Genomic DNA, 18,277 nt, shown 5'->3' with positions numbered 1-18,277 from the left:
AATTATGCTCTCTTATATGGAGCTTGTTTGGTGGGCTCTACCAATAAGTCAAACAAATTTAACATATTAAGGTTGTTATGCACAGTAATTTTCAGCAGAGCAGTACAATAGCTTTATTTCCTGGCAATAGTTTCTTATAATAAATTGACATCAAAACAAATGAAAAGTTGGAAAGTTATTTCTCCTAATATAAAAAATGTATTATATAATGAACCTGTTTCCATGTAGGTTGAGAGTGAGATCAAGACTTCATCTTGATGCATATCATGGTAGCAAAATGCAAAAACCAACCATGCTTAATTGGAGTAAGCATGGGAACATCTAAAGTTATGTTGGAACAAGGTTAAGTTCAAAAACCAGAAACTTTTCCTCTCCTTCTTTCCTTTCCTCCTTCCCTCCCTCTTTTTCTTTCATTCTTACACTGACAAATCTTAGTGGAAATAAACATGATTATTTGAATGAAGTGATGATGAATGGTTGCTCAGTCCCTTAGTCTTTTGTGTGGCCATTTGGAGTGGTCACGCCTGTCACCTCACAACTACATACAATAATGAAAATGGACTTTTTAATTAGTTACATTCAACACAATGGCTGCAAGACTGTAACATCCTTTATGCAAATGATTCTTTACAAATTATTAATTAGTTTTTGAAGAATATTAATTTCTATAACTCCCCCAAATTATTACTATTGGGAAACAGGTTTGAATTTATTTTAACTATAGTGAAATTTCACTCAGTGACAACTAATCAAGCAAGGGAAAAGAGACCTTGGTGTTAAACAAGAAGTGCACTTTTATTATTGCTTCCTGTGGATGCTCTAATTTGTATGCATAAACATGATTTTAAATACATAAAGTATTATCTATGGTTACATAAATGTTTGGAAAAACTGATTCTAAAATAATGTATACAAAGTAAAATTAAGGTAAGTTCAAAAGTGTTTTATAACTAACATGCTTATGTTTACATATATTTAAAAAATGAAAAATAAAAATTCAAAACGTGCACAAGGGAGCACCTAATGATTTCAGGCACTCTACTAAGCTATTTAAGCTCAACCAGTAGAACTTCTAGGTTAATACCTGGAGTCCATTCTTTTTGACTGCAAATAAGGCACTTTATTTCAACTAGAAATACCCTAGAGCAAATATAAAAATAAACATAAAACACAACAAAGCACAAAGATAATTTTGTTAAAATTAACAATGTCTTCTATCTACCACATTACTATTAGATATAATGCCATAGGCAATATTATAAAACAATCTATATTCAAATTCATGACTAGGCATGTCAGATGATTAGTTTTATATTGTACTTTAAAAGTAAATATAGTTTTAGAACTCAAATATATATTTTCAAATATATTCTTGGAAAACTAAAGATGTACTCTATAAAACCACATTTAAAAAAACTTTTAAATATTAAGTGCTAGCTTACCAGATTAGTTATTGTGAGGTACTAAGAGTAGGACCTGGGTAAAGAACAATGCGATTTGAGGAGAAAAATAACTGATGAGAATTTTCAGATCAGTGAAGGACAAGTTCTATGAGCAGAAAATAACTGCTTCTAAGTATGGCAAACTATGTAAGTTAGGAGGCACCATACAATAAACTTCAACTAGTACATAGAGTGCACCTAAGATTATAAAAGATTAGCTTAGCTACCATTGAAATTTTTCACTCATGTTTATTGTATGTATATTTGTTTGCTCCATTCAAAAGTCTCTTGAAATTGGCAAATATTAGTTGGAAAGTTTTTAACATTTTGAGAGACTTCAAGATCTCATTGAAAACATGAGTAATGTTTTGGAAGCTCCAAATATATATGTATATATGGCAAGAAAATATGTGCATAAACAAATATATGTGTATATACACATTGCTACAAACTCTGGGCTTCACAGACACATGGTTTCTGTAGGCAACCCTCGGAATCCAGATGCCTAATTTTTTAAAACTAGAGTTTAGCCAGTGATATACTTTAAAAAAGTTACTAAAAAATTAACAAGTTCAAAAATACTACTTATCAGTCTTCCTTCATGCTTAAAATGATCCACAGCTACTACTAGTGTTATATCTCAGGAATCACCTGTTAATCATATTACAATAACTGTAAAAACTTAGATAATCTGATATCAGCATGGGGACTTTTATTAGAATACTAGCATATAACCTTATCTAGATAGGTCAAGTGGAAGTTCAGGCAACTCTGAGGTTTAAAACAAAATTATGAACAAAACCAAATCTCAGGCTGACATTGTAACCCAATGGTAGAGCACTTGCCTAGCATGTGTGAGGCACTGGATTTGATTCTCAGCACTGCATATAAATAAAGAAATAAAATAAAGGTCCATCAACAACTAAATTTTTTTTTTAAAAAGTCTCATTTAGAAATCTGTAAAGTGCTATAGGAACCAGGGTGCAGTAATAAAACTCTGATGTCCTGGTGGTGGTTTAAAATGTAGAAGAAAGAAGTAGAAGGGGTTGAAGATCAACATTTCCTTTTTCTAAATTGAGCTTAAAATTATTAGTTTGGATAGAGTTAGTGTGCATATAAATGGTGACCAACAAAACTGTACAAAACCAAAATCTTGAAAATAGGCTTCAACTTGTAAAAACAGCATATTTTCTCTCTTTAACCTGAATAAATATCATTGCATTGCAAAATCACAGAAAAGTAGCTTAGCTGTTCCTGTTAATATACTATCAGGGGACATTTCAAATAATCAGAATGTGACCTACTGATTGAACAGGAAGAGAAGAAAAGAATAAGGAAGCACCTGAGTCCAGCATGCCTTATCAGTCTTTACTTTGCTCACTTCCATTTCCTACTAAAAAATTATTTACCCTAAATAGAATGTATGCTTCACTCACATATGCTTATCCATAATTCTAACACTAGATGGTGGGTGACAAAGCCCCTTCCAATAAAGAGGAAATCAAATAAAGAGATAAATATTTCTTCAAAGAAATAATTGTTCCACAAGGCAGTAGGATAGTAGGATAGAGAACTAGGTAAAGGGAGGTAAATGTTGAGGTAAAACTTTAGTATAGGTAGGACTTCAACACTTTGAGGTTGTAAGTTTAGAAGTGGAGGGTGAGGAAGAAGAAGAACAAGAAGTTATGAGACCCCGGATGTATGTGAAGTAATTAGGAAGGCAGGAGGTAGAGGTGAGGGCACAACAAAAAGAAGAGGAAACCCAAGGTCAACTTTGATAATTCACTCTCTTCACCATTCAGGGTAAAACTGGAGAAGTCATGGTAGTCATCTAATAGATATGCTTTCTACACTGTTACTACACCAACAGCAATCTTGGAAGTATGAATGGATGATTTTCCCTCCAAGAGACAAAACTATAAGAAAGGGTAGAAAATATAAGGACATTTTAAGGCACAGAAAAGGCAGTCAACATTAGATGGTTTTGGTAATTTTGTAAAAATAAAAGTTATGGAATGATGGTGAACAAAATAGTTTTGTACAACTACTGCTAAAGAGAAGTGATGCGTGGATCAGTAGGAGGATCAATCAATCTTCATACGAATTTGAATTGAAAGTTATGCAATTGCATAACTTTACACACTTATCAGAATGGAAGGTGGAACAGTAGAATCAGTCAGTGGAGATTGTACACACACACACAAACACACACACATGTGTATGTAATCAGATACAATATAGGGAAGAGAATTTTTTAAAATAAACATTGATAAGCTACTTCAAGTACAAGGTCAACCACATCCACCCCCTTCACCAACCAAGAACATGATCTTGTAACATATCTCAATGAAGTCTACGGAGGATGGGTTGGTAAACTGGAAAACACCTGAGGACTAGAATGAATTTTGGTCAACAAGTTTAAAGGGAGAAGTTGGGTAGACAGAATGTCTCTTCATTATATGGAAGAGAAGACTAAATGGAGAATGGCTAAATATTCAGGGGAAACAGCTTTGCATGTATTGAGGTATCCCTTCAGAAAAATCTACCCTGTAGTATGTTTAGAAAGTGCCTAGGTTGGGGAAAGAGCCAAGTTTTGGAAATAGAATATCTCTGATCCTATAATCCCTGTTAAAGAAACTGGCCTCTTATGAAAGCAGTGGGAGGACATTGCGAACAATGGACATTGGTGGTTTCTAAGCAGGGGTCTCCCTGCACAGTGTCCTAGGTTGAGTTGAGGACAACTCAGGGACTTTTACTTGGGTATCTGCAAGATCTGGGGTTTTGCCAAATAAACGAAATGGAGCAGTGATGTTTAGCATATGGAGAAAATAATGGCTGGGGCAATAGACCTTAGAATCTTAAGTAGATATGAAAGAATATAATAAAAGAAGGGGCCATTAAATTAAATAAATGTGGAGGATACAAAAGATTAAAATTTCAAATAAGATAAAAGATGAAGTATACTGGGAATAATAGAGTAAGTGAATGGAAAGGATGTTCATGGACATTATGTTCAGCTTTAAATTATTAGCACTCCTTCTACAATCTCCCCTTGTACCCAAAATACACCATGCACAATAGTGGATGCTTAATGTAGGCAAATGACATTTATACAAATTATGTATTAATTTTTTTCCTTATCCAGCTGAGCTCAGAGAACTAAAATTTTCTGCTCTCCATCTTAACTTTGTAGTCTCCAGCCTCCCGCAAATGCAATGGTTTTAAAGCAAGAGTCTTATCATATAATATGAATTAAATTCTTGTAGTCTGTGCTGTTCAGGGAGCTAGAGCTTCTGTTCATAATAAAGTATAAAAGTATGAGCAATTAACTCTGCACTCCTAAAAAATTGGAGAAAATAACTTTTTTCTCTTTTTACTAATGACCTGTTGTTTCAGAAATGATATATGAAAAATTAAAAGCAAAGTGACACCTAAAACTAAATAAGGAAATTACTTCAATGTATTTCAGTTATTGCTATTAGGGTACCTATGAGAGCAAACATTAAACAAAGTGTTAGTGGCTTATTCAGTGGACCCAAGAGTGTCTCATGCAAAATGTCATTTTAATTATTTATTCAGGGAAGAGAAATTCCATCACATACTTGGATTTTTTTTTTTTAAACTTTTAATTCACTTCTAGAAGAGAAAGAAACTTTGGGTTTACATAGTATATTTTGCTTCGGGAGTACAAAGTGCTTTCCAAATGAGTGAGATCAGGTGTCTACCTTTATACTCATGCACTGGATTGAAAAGTTACTTGGACAAAGTTAGCCAAATTATTGACAGAATTCAGAATTAAAATTAGGACTCAAATTCTAAAACAATGCAATATCAACAAGGATAAATGCTCCAAGACAGAGAGACTTGTTAAAAAAAAAAAAAAAAAAAAAAAAAAAAACTTTTGGCCTTGGAATATATGTTTCCTGATGTATCTTCAATGCCTTTGCAAAACAGAATTAAAGACAGAATGGATTAAAAATGGAAATATTAAAAGCAAGCTAAATATATGATGGATGACCCAACCAGTTTTAGTAAAATACATATTGCTAAACAAATACTTAAAGACAAACTACCCACCTTTTATTTTTCTAAGAAACTAAGTTTATTGAATATGAAATCACTACTTTTTATAAGAACACAGTGTTGTTGTTTGTTACTTTTCATTATTTTGAGACTTGGGTTGAGATAATTTTGCTAATTGAGTAATTGCAACCATAATAAAACAAATGCCTTTGACATTTTTCTTCAAAATAAACAGATATAAACCACCAACCAGTTAGATGCTTCTATCCCTAAATGAGGCTCCACATTTTCCTGACCCTTCTTTGGTGTTTTTTATCATCAAATATGACTTCTCCAAACAAAACTTCTCACAACCTCCAGCAATGATATCCTTATGCCATTATTTTTCTGTTATCTACAGACATATGATCTTTCTTTACAATTTTTTGAAATATTTTTATTTCAGTAGTCTAGATCAACAAGCATTTTTAATGGCTTTCTATGTGTCAGGTTTTGGGATATGAAAATAATTAAGTACACTCACAACTTGAGGAGGAGAACAATTATATGAACAAATAATTGTAGTAGAAGATAAAGCAGGTAAGAACAACTCCATAGGGAATACGCAGAAGTCAGCCAAGGACAGCTGGGGTAAAGTGCAGGAGGCGTTGTCTCTATTGTAGCTCAGTGGCCATGCTGGAGAGGAGCAGCTCAACCGCACAAGTTCTTTGAACTGACTGTCAGCTTGGTAACATTGTCATCAGTTCTTTCTAAATTAGTAACTACATTTCCCAGAAAGCACTTTGCCTGAATAATGCCAGGTTAGACTTTGCCACTGAGAGGATCTAATGGGAGAACTGGAAGAAGAGGTGAAACAGAAATCAAGACACTTGGTGTTTTAGATTAACTGATACAGAAGGTTTCCAGATCCTTCCACGAACTCTCACTTTGTGATCCACTGAGTCAGCAGCTTTCTCCAATATCCCAACTCTATTCTCTTAGCCTTTCAATCCTGTGTGTCCCCCAGATTCCACCATACTCAGATCTACTCGCAATCCTGTGTTACATTCCATATGTAGAATCCTAGATCAAATACCTCCTTTCTGTAATACTTATAGTGAGTCTTGTCCTGAGTGAACCCAGACTGTTGAAATTTCACAGAAAAGGTGGAATATGAATAGGGTTTTCAAAGGTAAATAAGAGTTTATCATACACACAAGCTACAGAAGTCATTCCCGAAACACTGGAGACAAATGAATCATTCTAAATGCTTGAGAGAACAAAGCATTCATGTCTACAGACTGCAAAAATTGTTGCTGTCTGTTTGCCCACTGAAACAGATGATGCATTTTCCTCCTTAGTTTTATCTCTTCATTCAAACTCCAAGGAGCAGCCCTGCCTTTGGATCAAACTTGAAGGGAAAATGCCTGCATGGGACATCATGCAACCTTTGCTCATGTCACATAGTAGAGAATAAATCTGAGCATGGCAAGCAGAGCCAGAGAGATGGAATCCAAACACTGGTGGCATAAATTGGAGCCTTGATTCAGCCATAACTGAAATTCATTCATGTTTTAGATTTCTCAGTTTTGCAAAGAAAATGAAAGATAAAAAATTCTCTATTGAAGTTTGATTTGAGTTTATATTTATATTTACTCAAAACCAAGGATCCTGATTATAATATGTATTTGAGAAATGTGAGCACATGAATTACTTTAAAATTATTCCTTGTTTGCCACACAGATTATGCAGTCCCTAAAAACAATACCAGAATGATGTTTTAAAAGTATGACATATTTTTCAACAGATATTTATTGAACTCCAAATAGTGTCAGACACTACATTAGATACTGGTCATTCAGAATTACCAGTGGTCTGTCAAAATGACAGGGGAAGATGCTTGCTCTCAAGAAACTTAAATTTTACTAGGTGGAAAGAAAAGAAAAACTTCATAAATAAGTGAAGAATATAGCATACCATACAAATCTAATAGGTTTGTGCTTCCACAACCTTAGGGACTAAAGTGAGAAAGACTCACCCATTTGTGACAACTTCTGACACAAGACCCATCTTGTGGAATACCCAGCAAGAGATTACTACCTGTAGTTGCCCAGGTCCCTCCCTCCTGAACTAACACACCTTAACCGCTATGGGTTAGGTTGATAAGTGGTCTATAAAATAGACTGCTATAAATTCAGAAAACCTAATTCTCTTTTTGGTTGACATCTATTAGTGCGGATTTGGGTTCAACTCTAATGAGATAGAGACTAGTAGAAAATGTAGTTGCTCCCTAAATAGTACATAAATTCTTTCCCTTCTGTAATACTGCCCCTTCTCCTATCACCCCATCACCACCAACATCTAACTAGAAAATCTCCTTCTTTTTCTGGGAGCCATTGATGATATCAGTAGTAATAATAATGTTTTATCTCTTATGCTTGGTGTTGGTCATGTTATTAGCATGGTCCAAGTGACTTTCTGGGTGGAGGACTCACAATGAGTTTGGGATTTGGGAAGTTCCTCCAGGGTTGACTACAACACTGATTTATAAGGTTATTAGTTTGCTTATATATACAAGCTTCCTTCCCTATTCCTCCATTCAGACTTTAGCTGAATGACCTTTTCATACTTTAAAGAGTAGAGCAATCATAACTAGATTTGACCACCAAATCAATGCCTTCCACCTAGCGAATCTACTCTCCCATGTGTTAATTTGGGTGAATTTATTGTTATGTTATCCAATACCAATTTTTCTACTTTACCCTGGAACTGATCCCATCTTACATTCTCATGAACATGGCTGAAAACAATTCTTTCTTTGCTTACTGCATTATTCAGTGTTCTCCAGAGAAACAAAACCGATAGGAGATATATGGATGGGTAGATAGATAGATAGATATAGATATAGATACACACACACACACACGAAAATTATGTGAACTGGCCCATTTGATTATGAAGGTCAAGAAATCTCTTAACATATTTGCAAACTGGAGACTGAGGAATATCCGTGGTGTGATTCAAAGGCCTAAAAACCAGGAGAGCCCACTTTGGGGAGAGGGCACTGGTTTAAGCCCTGAAGTCTAAAGGTACAAGAACCAAGAGCTCCAATGTCTATAGGTCTAAGGGGAAAAGAAGAAAGAAGAAAATTACTCTTCTTCCACACTTCATTCTTTATTCATGGATCACAAAACAATTCAGTCAATGACAACATATACAACTGCAGTTCATAAGATTGTAATGGAACTGGAAATTTCCATTATTTTTACTGTAATTTTTTTTTGTTTGGATATACAAACACCATTGTATTATAGTTGCCTACAGTATTCAATATAGTAACATGCTGTAAAGGTTTGTGGCATAGGAGTTGTTGGCTATGGAGCCTAAGTGTGCAGTCTATCTAGGTTTGTGTAAATACACTCTATGATGTTCACACAACAACAAAATCACCTAATGATTTTGCTCTTTGATCATGTTCCTATAGTTAAGTGATATATGACTATATATGGACACTCAATGGTCTGGACAATGGCTGCCCACCATGATTACAGCAGATCTTTACTCAGTGTACCTAGTAATCAAATGCTGCTCTCTTCCAATGTGCACATAGATACACCCAAAATAATGATTTACCAGCTATCTGAATATGCCTTAACCCAGTCAGGATGATAAATAAAATTAACCACCATACTTTCCTATGTCATTACTTTTAACTTCTGAAAAATTTGTTCCCATGAAGCACAAATATGCAGATGTCTTTCACAAAAAATAAAAGTCTTGCTCTCTATTTTACCTGAAAAGGAGACTTAAAAGGACTGTCCAGTGAAGTAGGACAAAAACAAAGATATGTGGTTGTTGTAGTCCATGTGAAAAATAGTGTATTAAGGAAAAAGGAGCAACCACAATGCCAATGCTGCCTTTAAATAAGGCAAGGTGATTAAATCTTGTATGACAACAAGAATTGTACCCACATGGAAGTCATCAATGAGTCCAAAAAGCAATTTTGATGGAAAGGTGAAGGTAATTTTGACAGGAGTATATTTCAGAAAGAATAGGAGGAAAGGAATTGCACTTTGAGAATTAGCCATTTAAAAGGACAAAGAAGTGGTGTGCGAAGTGAAAACATGGTTTTAGATAGTATCACAAAAATTCCATCTATGGTAAAATGCAGAAAAATAGAGTATGTTGAATGCGAGTGCAGAAGACAGAGAAGTGGCAATAGGGGTTTCTGAAAGATCTCTTTCTGATTGCTTCAATTACTCAATGAAACAGAAAGCAACTTGAGACTGAGGATGAGGAAGGAGACACTTGGGTATACAGATAGAAGATATGAAATGAGAATAGCCTCTGGGCACACAGTATATTCCAGGGAGTGCACTTGAACTTCATGGCCATGTATTGACGGCAAGACCAGTCAGCATGATTTGTTTCTTTGGCCACACTACAAGGCAGGCATGGAATTACAAGCAGGGTCAAATTTAATCAAGGCTGAAGATTTTTCAAGCTAGTCCAAGCAAGAAAAGTAAGGTCAAAGGGCAGAATTAAATGCAAAAGTGTTATAATAGTGATCAACCATGAAATTCCTCCCAGGTAAGAAAGGAAGTGAAGACTTTAAGCAGTTGAGGGACAACTAAATGGGAATGACACCAGTGGATTAAAAGATCCCACTGTTAGAGAAAGACTTCTGGACTAAGAGTGAACTGTCCTTATAGGAAGTGTGCTAAGAACAGGATACATGAAATTGAGACTTTAAAGTGGTTCTATTTATTGACAAGGTCTAGTACTACTCCGGGAAATCATGTCTAAGAGTCTGATGAATTCAAGTAACGTTATAATGTAATCTCTCTCCTTAATATTATTGAGTAGCTCCATTATCTGAACAATTGAAGTCACAGCTTTATAGCTCCTTACACAAGAACCTTTATGTTTTAACCCTCTGCCTGTTCTATTCTAAATTTTTCCTTCTCTTCTGATATGCACCTTACCCTTCAGAAGTTACAAACTGCCTACGTTTCTCTGAATATCACCTTTATTTTTACTGTAGCATTATTCTTAAATATAAATATTGTTCCTCTGCCTAGAATTTTTTCCTTCTTTTTCCAAATAATAATTCCATTAAGCTCAATCATGAATCTTCTCCTGATTATTTTGGATAGATGTGTCCGTGTGTGTGTGCGCGCGCACGTGTGTGTATATGATTGAGAGTGTATTTATTATGTTCTCTTACAAAACCATGAGTTCCTTGAGAAAAGTTCCACCTTACTTATTTGTAGATTTTTATGCCTCATAGAATATATGACCCAAAAATTTCTAAGATGCAGAAAGGGATAAATGAGTATTAACATAGTTTCTCTTCTTTGTAAAATGTTCATATTCTAGCACCTAATTCATTTTACCCCTTGATTTATGGATATTTCCATATGAAATCAAAGGCTACTGGGTTGATTGAGGGATACCTTCTGCTATTAATATAGAGGAAAAATAAATTGAGCTTTTCTTTTTATTTCTTATTCCTTCATAACCCTAATATCTTCAGATTGCCATTAACCCAGAAGAACAAAGGGTCATACAGCTCCCCTCTTACATAAACTAAGCCATATATTTAGAATTCATCCTTACAAGATATGTGGCAAAACATTGCTTTGCGAAAGTCCAGACAAAAGACATTTAGTTCATTAAAAATGAAATAGTCTCATTGAATAATGCTATTAGGTTTTTCAAGCAGAAAAATAATAGCTAACTGAACATAGTAACTTAATAAAAAGACCTTGTGAAGGTAGGAAGATATCTGATAACTTCTAATCTCAGCAAATAATACACATTTTGATTTAGTGCAGAGGGAGTGTGGCTTATAAAACCCACCACTAACATTTGAGAGAACAGTGATTAAAAGAACCTAATGCTGGGGTGTGAATCACAGTAAAAAAGAAAAAAAAAAAAAAAAAAAAAAAAAGAGTTGTGTAATTTAACAGAAGTCTTCCCAACTCCCCAAGCCATCAGAGGCACAGCCAAGGAGGAAATCAAGGAGGAAATTCTGAGCAAAATGGTTATTTAGCACTTTGGCCCCTTTCTCTTACTGAAATGTTAGATGGGTTGGCTGGTGTGTATCTTATCTGCTGTAGTCATCCTTCTTGCAAGTTATTGCAGTGACTTTATTTGACCAGGAAATTTACAAACTGCCTAGAAAATCCAAGACTTTTAATAAGAATACATAAACTGCTGCTCCTTTATTTATGGATTTTGGATGCAATATCATTTCATATGTGATCTTCTTTAAGGAACTAGAAAAGGGTCACAAAATTGATTCCCTTGTAGTAAACAGCTAATCCAGGAGATGGCTGCTTTAAGTGATAAAATCCTGTGCTCTCATTCTAGGAGGTCCACTGGAATCCCTCTAGCAAGCAAATAAGTTTCACTCTTCTCTTTCTCTCCCCAATTCAGCAGAAAGAAGCCACAGGTAAGCCTGTGAGCAATATAAACACAAAATCTTCAGAAATGCATAAATATAGCGGCGTGTGCATGTGTGTGTGTGTGTGTGTGTGTGTGTGTTTGTGTATCTGTGTTAGAAAAAAGGAAAGAGACTGAGATTGTCAGTAAAGAAAAAACTGACCATTAGGAAAATCTTCAGAGATAAACATATAATTATAGTGATGAGTTGACACTGTGATACACTAAAGGATTCTGAGTTCAGTAACCTAGAAGCTTTAGTAAAACACACAGACACACACACTCACACACACACACACACACACACACGGACAAGCAAAGAGGCCTTAGGGAATTGTTACTAACAACCCCACTTTGAATGAAAACTCAATAAACGAGTGAAATCAAAAAACAAAAATATTCTTACAGATAGAGGAAGACCACAAACAGTGTTTGCCAGTTTTTGCCTGGGCTCTGGTCAGAAAAATTAAAAATCTCATGGAAATTCATGAGCACAGTGGGCCTAAGGCCTGAATTTCAAGTATGTTCTGGGAACCCTATTTCAAGAAGTCAACATTAAGTGCAGTCTGAGTTGCTGAGATAGCTGTAGTACCTACAAAGCATAAAGCATAGATGGGGAGGGGACCTTTCTCAAGGGACATGCCCTCTTCACAGCCCCCAAAGCTTTTCTGCAAACTTCCACTAAAGATTTTCTACCACTAAACCTATAAAACAGAATTCAACCCAACATGAGTGATATTAAAAAATAGTACTCAAACCTTTGTGTGAACCAGCAGACCCAAAAGTTTACAGTAAGAAACACTCAAGAACTAACAACAGTAGAACTATGAGATCTAGACAATATAATGAGTTTAAAATGACTAAAACATAAAAATTAATCAAAAACATAAAATTAATCAAAAACTTGATCAATAGTATAAAATAGTCACATTCAATAAAAAGTACAAAAATAATATAAAAGGGGTATAAAACAGCAATCACATTCAATTAGAAGAAACTTTAATATTGAAAAATATTATAATTATAGTCAAAACATGATTAAATGGGCTAAATAGACCTGAAAAGGAAATTGATGAATTTGAGGATCGAGAAAATTACTCATAATTTAGCAGAACATGAAAATAAACATGCAGTATAAGAGAGTGAAGTAGGTCTATATAAGTTAAAGTTAGAAAAGCTAATGTATGGTTAATATAAAATTTTAAAATTAAAAAAGAATTGGGGATGAGATAAAAGTAATATTCAAAAGCATAATCTTGGAGAATTTTCCTTACATAATAAAAAAATGATAGCTCAGATTAAGTAGCATAAATTATATAAAAAGTAAAAAATAAATCTACAGTTAAAAACATAAATATTAAGCAGAAGAAAGAAAAAGCAAGGCTCCTAAAGGAAATAATAGGCAAAGCAGATTATTTTCAAAGTAATAGGTAAGTGACAGACTACTTAATACTCAAAATAAAACATAAATATAATCAATATATTGAGAAAAAAAGATGTATTGAAATAAGTAGTATTGTTTTGGAGTATTTTTTATTCTTCATATTGAGTAGGGCTTGTTTTTGCAACTGCTAGAAGAAAACATAGGTTCAACACTCCAAACTATTGGCACAAGCATCAACTTCCTTAATAAGACCACTCAAGAAATAAAACCAAGAATTAATGTTGGGTGGCATCAAATCAAAAAGCTTCATACAACAAAGGAAACAATTAAGGGCATGAAGAGCGAGCCTAGAGAATGGAGGAAAAATTTTGCCAGCTACTTCTCCAATAAGACTGCATGAGAACTCTAAAACTTTAACAACACTTACACACACACAATAACCCAGTCAATAAATGAAAAGAACTAAGCAGACACTTCTGAAAAGAAGAAATACAAGTGGCCAACAAATAAATGAAAAAAAAATTTAACATCACTACCAAACACTGAAATATGAATCAAAACTACATTGAAATTTCATCTCAGTCCATTAAGAATGGTAATAATCAAGAATATAAATAATAATAAATGCTGGTGAAGATGTGGGGGAAAATGGTACACCATATATTGGTGATGGGACTGCAAATTTGTACTACCACTTTGGAAAGTAGTATAAAGATGCCTAAAAAAACTAGGAATGGAACCACAATATGACCTACCTGCCCCACTCCTTGGTATTTATTCAAAAGAACTAAAATCAGCATACTATAGTGATACAGGCAATATTTATAGCAATGCAATTCATAGTAGCCAAATTATGGAACCAGTCCAGGCACCCATCAACAGATAAATGGATATAAGTGTGGTATACATACACAATGGAGTTTTATTCAGCCATAAAGAAGAGTGAAATTAAGGCATTTGCTGGTAAATGAGTGGAAATGAAGAACATCATGCTAAGTAAAATCAGACAGATTCACAAAGTCAAGGGTCAACGGTTTTCTTTCATATGCAGAAGCTAGAACCAAACTAAAACCAAAAAGAATGGGGAGGGTATCTCAAGAAAATAGAAGGGAGATCAGTGGAGTAGAGGAAGTAGATAAAGGGTGAGGGAGAAGGGATGGGAAGAACTGTGGAAGGAAATTGACAAATTATGCCATGTACATATATGCCATATACATACCATAGTGAATTTCACTTTTGTGTATATCTATAAAGCATCAATTTAAAAAATAATACATAAAGAGAAGGAAGACCAGTAGCATAGAAAAAGGGGCACAGGGTAGGGAGGAAGGGGAACTGAATTGGAGCACATGATATTACATGCATGTATGATTATGTCAAAATAAATCCAAATATTAGAAAAGATGAAATTGGATGTGAAATTCAACTTTACCATAGCAAGGAAAACTACAACTTATTTAGTTAAGATATAGCAACATTTTCATGGAATTCCAAATCTGTGAATGGATATACTATGAATTAGAGACTGAATATTGGAAAGATGTCAATTCTCTCCCAATTTATATCTAGAACCAAAACAATTCCTCTTGACATTTAAATGGGTCATCTGCATTTTTTTCGTTTTGTTTTGTTTTTTTGGGGGAAACTTGAAAAATATATTCTAAAGTATTTATGAAAAGTTCAAGATCCAAAACTGGGCAAGATATTATTAAGAAGAATATCAGTGTGGGAGGGGCAGTGACACCTAAGAGTCATATTATAGCATCACAATGAATAAGATAATGTAGGATTTATACAAAATAATGTAGGATTTATACAAGGATGAACAAAAAGACGAGTGAAACTCTAAAGTGTTCAGAAATGGAGTCATATTTTTTAGAACTTGATCTAAAACAGAGTAATGACAAATCAGTAGAAAAATGAAGACTTCAATAAATAGGTCTGGGGTAAGTGGTCTTTCAGTTGAAAACAAAATGAACTTAGATCCTAACCTCAAATTATACACACAAAAAAGTTTTAGTTGCATTAAAGATATATGCATAAACATCATTTCTTTAAAAATAGAATAAAGTGTGTAAGACTATCTTAGTATTTCAGGATGGGAAAGATTTTTTATGGAAGAGGAACATGTACAAAACAATATGAAATATGATTTTTCTATAAAACAAAAATATGTATAAACAAAGTGAGAAAGTAACCACAAACTGAAAGAAGATATTTACAATTCATATAACCCAAAAAGAGTAAGTATGCGACACATTTTTAAAATTTCTTTAAATTGATAGGAAAAAGAAAAGTGACCCAATATCAAAAAAGACAAAAAATGAACAGCCAATTCACAGAAAATCCAAATATCTATTGGTCATGTGCAAAGTTTCTTTAACTCATTTATAATGATAAAAATGTCAATTGCAACAATGACAAGATGCTATTTATAATAGTTTAGATTTGCTAATACTTAGGTTGCAATATTTTCAAATTCTTGTTGGTTCAAAGTTTTTTATAGATTTCCATTACCAAGTACTGGCAAAAATGTGAAGTAATAAAAACGCTTATAAATTGCTGGTAGGAAAGAAATTAGTACAATGCTTTTGGAGAAATATTTGAATATGAAATTCCTCACCCATTTACACACATATATAAACAAGGAAGTATTCTCAAGAGCATTCACAGGAATAATGTTTGTAAGAACAGCACAGATGCAAGAAGCTTCCTTAAATAAAAGTAAGATATAGGGAGGTTAAGTGATATTAATAAAGTCATTCTGGAAGCAACTGATGAAATGTGGACTAAAGGCCAAGAATCTGACTATAGTCCCCATCTTAACCACTCCGCTATAATAAATTAATAGTATGAAACATTTTGCAGTCATTAGTATTGTCTAATTCTGTGTTTACTATTACTAAATGAACTCTATTGCACATCATTAAAGAATCAATGCTAATGAATGTAAATAATGTTAGTATGATATACAGATGACAGAACTAATAAGTAAATTTAGAAAATGTACTGGTTATAAAGTCCAGGAAGAGAAAAATATTCACTTCTATACATCAGCAACAATGATCAAAAAAATGAAATTTTAAAGATACTACAAACAAAAAGTTAAATACATAGGACTAAATCTAAAACTATACAATGATTGAAAAAATAAGTTCTAAATAAATGTTTATAAATGCATACATACATATTATAAAAGACTGATAAATTAGAAAATGGTATAAATTAAAAATTCTGTTTATCAAAATATACCATTAAGAGTATACAGATCAATGCACACAGTGGCACTTACCTGTAATCCCAGAGGCTAGGGAGGCTGAGGTAGGAGGATTCCAAGTTCAAAGCCAGCCTCAGTAACTTACTGAGACTCTGTCTCGAAATAAAAAATAATAATAATAATTTAGAAAGGGTTGGGGACTTGGTTGTGTTTGAGGGCCCCCAGGTTCAATCCCTGGTACCAAAAAGAAAAAAAAGTGTAAAAATCAGACTATATAATGAGACAAGACAATGCAATACATGTAAACAATTTATTTGTATGCAGAATAAATAATTTCTTCAAATTGATAAGAAAAGAAAACCCAATCATAAAATGTGCAAAAAGGATATTCTTTCAAGAAAGGCTATAAAAATAACATGAAAGATGTCCATGTTAACAATCTGGCAAATTTGAAAAACTCAATGAGACTATTAAATATTGTTAATTTGACTAAAATTAATATATATATAGTTAATATATTTTTATATGTAAAGACTTGTAACTAAGTTTTGGTGAATATATGAAGTCATCAGAACTCTTTTCAGAAAGAGTTAGTAGGTGTGTAAATTGGTAGAGCCATTTTGAAAGCAGTAACCTACTAAAGTTGATCTGTGACCCAGCAATTCTACTCCTATACATTGAATAGATTGCATGTACCTGTGCACCTAAAGATATTTTCAAAATAGTTATAGCAGCTTTATGTATTGTAGCCTCAAACAGAAAATAAAGTCTGTCAACATCAAAGTGAACAAATAACCTGTGGTGTATTCCTATAAGTGAAACACCATATAGCAATGAAATTAATGAACTCTAGCTATACATTCATAAACATCTTCTCACAAACATAATTTTGAGCAAAAACAGACATGAAAGGGTTTGTGCAATAACACAATTGGATTGTCACAATTGGATGTGATTCCAATTATATAAACTCAGAAACAGTGGAAAAATTATCTATGATATTAAAAATTGGGATTGAGAAGGGATGAGTGACTTACTGCAGGAGACATCTAGGGGCAATACAATACTTTTGGGTTTTGGCAGTGTTCTAGTTCTTGACCTGGGATGTATTTGCATTAGTATGACTATAACTGAACACCGTGGGTTTGTATTTTTGTGAGTTGAAAACCAAAATGTACAACCAGGAGATAAAAGAAAGGACATAGATTTAATGATCACAGAGAATAAAGAGAGCACTAGGGTTATTTCAAACCCTGTTCTCCGCTTCCAAAAGGTGGGAATTTCATTAAGAAACCTACAGATTTACATATTAGAAAGCGAGTATAAGGATAGGCACTTTCCTGAGCATTCTCAGTTTATGGTTATAGATCACAAGTTCCAAACCACAACATGAAGGAAATATTCCTGGGCACAGTCAGTTCAAGCTCATAGACTCACACACTTTTGGACAAGCTCATTTTAGCAGTATAATGAATCAAGTTTACCGTAGGTTTCCTAAAAAATAAAAAAATTAAAAAAATACAGAGTCAGAGTAATGCAGTTACTTTGGTTGTTTCCTCATAGAATTCCTCCGAACAGTTTTGCCTCAAACAAAAAGAAAGAACAATTTCAAGATGCATTAACAATTTTTTAAGGGGGCAGTAGCTCTATTCCCCATAATTACAGGAGTTTGTACCTAAAGGTGCCTGGCTCTATAGTGGTTAACATTAGCTTTGATTATCCTTAGGGTTGTAATTTATTTGTGTGTATGTCATAATTCAATAAAATTTTTTAAGAAAAAATATT

General features: G+C 33.6%; 2 long non-coding RNA genes across 4 annotated transcripts in view; both read right to left on the bottom strand.

The window, feature by feature from the left end:
* LOC306661810 overlaps positions 1 to 18,277 on the bottom strand; it is a 167,301-nt gene that overhangs the window by 15,497 nt on the left and 133,527 nt on the right. For all 3 annotated transcript variants that reach the window (XR_013763962.1, XR_013763963.1, XR_013763964.1), the window contains exon 3: positions 16,568 to 16,644. This is a non-coding gene — a long non-coding RNA (uncharacterized lncRNA). The remainder of the gene's footprint in view (positions 1 to 16,567; positions 16,645 to 18,277) is intronic.
* LOC306661811 overlaps positions 16,655 to 18,277 on the bottom strand; it is a 49,657-nt gene continuing 48,034 nt past the window's right edge. The window contains exon 4 of the long non-coding RNA XR_013763965.1: positions 16,655 to 17,986. This is a non-coding gene — a long non-coding RNA (uncharacterized lncRNA). The remainder of the gene's footprint in view (positions 17,987 to 18,277) is intronic.

This window comes from Sciurus vulgaris (genome assembly GCF_902686455.1).
Source record: "Sciurus vulgaris genome assembly, chromosome: 5".
NCBI classification, from domain to species: Eukaryota; Metazoa; Chordata; class Mammalia; order Rodentia; family Sciuridae; genus Sciurus; species Sciurus vulgaris.
This window is presented reverse-complemented; position numbering and strand designations above follow the sequence as displayed.